This window comes from Chaetodon auriga, chromosome 10 (genome assembly GCF_051107435.1).
Source record: "Chaetodon auriga isolate fChaAug3 chromosome 10, fChaAug3.hap1, whole genome shotgun sequence".
In the NCBI taxonomy this organism is placed as follows: Eukaryota; Metazoa; Chordata; class Actinopteri; order Chaetodontiformes; family Chaetodontidae; genus Chaetodon; species Chaetodon auriga.
In genome coordinates, this window is record NC_135083.1 from 24,043,959 (window position 1) to 24,048,203 (window position 4,245).

Consider the following 4,245-nt stretch of genomic DNA (forward strand, 5'->3'; position numbering starts at 1 on the left):
CACAGAAAATGTATGTGTAACAGGGCCGTAAAGTTGGGAGGTGAATGCCACATACCCATCTTCCATTTCTCGAAAATAAAAAACCCTGTGCAGACTCACGATCATGTATCAACAATAACACAATTAAAACAGACAAAAAAAGAAAGTATTTAACTGCATAGCCTACTTGCCTGTGGTACGAGCACAAATATCAAGGAAGAATGACCAAATCAACAAAATCTGACCAAGTCAGCAAATTATGCAGGCAAAACACGCACCTGGTGGGGTTTGAAGCCATGTAGAGGACGGAAGAGAACCGCATCGCAGCTGGAACCCAGCACACTCGTTCCTGGTGGAATCTCCAGGTTAAGCTCTCAGTCAGTGTTTTTCTCTTGTTTGCCTGAACCCTGACTTCCTGTGTGCTTCCTTGTGCCTCACATTCATTTTCCTCCTGTGATCTCTGTCTGTCTGCCTCGCTCAGCACCATGCCAGACTGCTTTCCTATCAGCAGTTCAGCCCGCTCGGCTTCACTGTCAATTCTTGCCCTGCTGTCCAGACCTCCATCTCTACATTTTAATAATAAAGCTGCGTCTGAACTTTTGCAAGTCTCATGTCCAAGGAGCAGGAAGAAATGGCCTTATTATTGCTGCCTTGCAGATAGTGTTAGCATAACCTTGACAGGCTTTTCTTCATTAGGGTTATAAAACAACTCATTTATACAGAGTGATGAATTGCTCCAATGTGAAGAAACTGGCAGCAATACAAATTCCTGCCATGCAACAGGAGAGTAGATAATGGAAATTCAAATTTCAAAGCAGAAAAAAAAAATCAAACCTTATGCAATGCTGTAACTGCACTAACCTTCAACATGACTGTGATCAATGTGTGGCCTTCTGACAGCCTCTCTATCTTTGATTTGTCACAGAAATTCAGGTGCATTTTGATCTGAGGGTCTGAGAACTTTTTCAGTTTCCATGGCAACACCAAAAAACACAGACACATACTTTACCCATCACCCTTGGGGAAGGCAGGCGTCCAGTAACTCACACAATCTGTATTAGCACATAAGTACAGACTAAAGTCATTTTCCCCCCTCATGTCCCTGAACACACATAACCATTTGGCTGAATTGCAAGGAGAAGTGAAAGTAGAGCTTAATGGTGAACAGGTGCATGTATTAATCTGCCTGTATATACTGTGCGTGTGTGAACTTAAACAGAGGGGTCATGAAAGCATAATGGCCTCATTCAGAACAGGTTATGTTTACAGTCCCAGCAAAGTGATAATCACCCTCTGTCTTTTCTCTCAACGCTCAACTCCTTTCAGCTTTTTTTCCCTCCAGCTTCTCGATTGCTTAGGCAGCACAGAAGTTCATTTGTCTCAGGTTGTCTGGTACTGGTGTATGTGTGTTTGTGTGTGTGGAGTGACATGTGCGTCACTGGCTGTGTGTTGTTGGGTGTTCTTGTCACCTGGACAGGCTGAGAACAGGATTTTTTCACACTTTCATTTGCCACTTCTGTAACTTTTACCCAACAAACAGTAATATTTCTGGCAAGTCGCTCTCTTCCTCAAACTTTCATATTGAATTTGAAATTGAATTCTTGATGGACCTACTCCTCCGTCAAAGCTATGAGTGAAAAGCAGGGGAAGGGATAAAAGCTGAATACAAATACAAATACGAGTGCAACCCTGAATGCATTTTTGCATCTGCAGATTGATGAAAGGTCTATGCAAAGGATGGTTGATGCAGCCTTTGAAATGAAAAGCCTCTTTATCTGGCATTTAGCATCATTCCCACACCAAGCACATAGTACACAGTTTACTATGATATGGGTGGCAAATATTTCATCAAAATTTTTGGCAATTTTTCAAACACTGTGTTCTGAATTTTAGACAAAGATTGGCCAAAGTTGACACATCATTCTAGCTGGCACCCATCAATTTTGCCATCATTAGCTCCGCTAGCTGGTTGAAACTACTGTCTCCAGCTGACGTTTTAATGTTTCCAGTTGAATTGTGAGAGAGAAATGAGAGAGAGAAATGACACTGACGACATGGTGCACCAGAGACAGCCAGAGCGGGACTTTATTTAATGAGTTCACACATACAGATGTTCAATAAGTCAATAGCATATCTTGTCTTACATTCATTTATATACTTTGTAGACGTGCATACACCCGCATGGGGCTTCTGTGTTGACATCAGTTGACATCAGGCCATATTTCCTTACATGGTGTTGTTATGTAAGATTACCAAGATACTTTCCTTTCCTTTACCCATGACCAGAACATCTGGTAGGGTATACTCTCAGGTATCCTGTTATCGCTAGTTGAATGTCCTGATATTGCAAAGGGGATATTGCATTAACAAATTCTACCACAACATATCTGGCTGAAAAACTTGGTTAAAGAGACTGAAGCTACATGTCACAGACAAGAAGTCATAATCCTCACGAACCGATGATCAATGGAGAAGACTTTGTCATAAAAGGGCAATATTGTTCTTTTATTGCAGTCTAGAATTAATCTTGGTAATAACACAAATGACTTGAGTATTAGTCAATCACGCTGACTGTGCGTTATGTCCTGTGCCTCCCTGGCTTCCTGCCTTCCAGCAAACACATAAATATGTGGAATCAAATAGAACTCTACTCGCTCCCAGTGAACTCAGCCGGACTGGGAGGCCAACAGAGGGAAGTTTGATGACAGGGAGCACAGTACCAAGGTGGTTTTCTTTCCCAGCTTGGCTCCTGGCACCCCTTGGCTGTGCTCCATACCTGTAAACATTCAGATTTGAAAATAAGGGAAAATTAAAAATAGATAAATAAATAAATTATTTTTTAGTGGATTCAAAGTCCTTACATGTGTCCACACACTTGGCCAGTAGAGCTGACTTTGAGTCTACTTTCAATCAATCAATATTCCTTTATTTGTCCCGCGAGGGGAAATTTCAGAATACAGCAGCATCAGTAAAGATTAGTAAAGATTAATATAAGAAGTGCTATAAGAAGTACTTTGTTGAGCAGATTAGCATCAACTACATTAAAACATGAGAAGGTGCCGGTTGGTGGAGGGATAGCTTTGCCATTCAATGACCCTGTTTAAACCTGGCGTTAACATGCATCTTGGGTGATCCCATCATAAGTGGACAGCCAAGACACAAAACCATTCACACCTGTGTCTGTTATTATTAGGCAAGTCCAAGGTGTCCAGCTGACCACTTGTGTTCAGATGTAGTTTCTGTTTACATCATGTCGGCTAGACAGTCAAATGGCCCGGCGCACAGTTTTTAACATGTTGCTGTGTTTGTGTCACATAGGCTTACAGCTAGCTAAGAAAATAAACCTGTGTCAAGAACTGATATACATGCACAATGAAAAAAGATATGTGGTCGCATTCATCCCAGATAAGTGGTTTGAGCTCACAATGCGTCTTGGTGGCGGTTTGCACTTAAATTTAGTGCTGTCCACTTGATCGCCTAAGATGCATGTTAATGCCAGGTGTAAACAGGGTCAGTCGTGATGTGTTTTGGTAGTGGTATCTGATATTAGAAATCAGCCACAACCCTACATTGAATATTAAGCCAAATAATGCTTTTCCCAACCCTGCTGATCTCTAGAATTGTATTATTTTATGACAGTGCTAGGAAACTTTTCTATGCTGTCCAAGCCATGAACAGCCAATTACGTATGCTCTATCTATTGAGGTTTACACATTTGTGTGTTTGTGTCTTGTTTAGGGGGTACAGTGACATGTTTAGCCTTGTTTTAGGTCCAATCGAATATAGAGTAGTGAAAAGCTTGCAAATGTGTCGGGTCTGTGTGATGATAATGGTAGGACAGTGATGTCAAGTTGTGAATCAAGTTCATTCTCTCTCTCTCTCTCTCTCTCTCTCTCTCTCTCTCACACACACACACACACACACACACACACAATAAAAAAGATATGCACATACAAGCTAGGCATACGGTAGATTACATGACAAAGCACACCTGTGCTACGTTTTTCTCCCCCCCACTTTATATTAGCCAGCTGAGGGCCAGAAGTTCAGACAAAGGAGCATTAATTCTTCTCTGGATCTGTCAGCGCTGCAGCTCTGGGCTGTAGCAGTGATCTATGTGTTGACAATATCAAGTGCTGCCCCTCTATTCAGTTTTAGTGTCTGGGCCTTTGCTTGAGGGTTGTTTTAAATCTCAGAACTTCACATCTTTAGATGCTCTTTGCTCCTCTTTGGACTCAAGATTCACTCCTCATGCAGACAGATGAC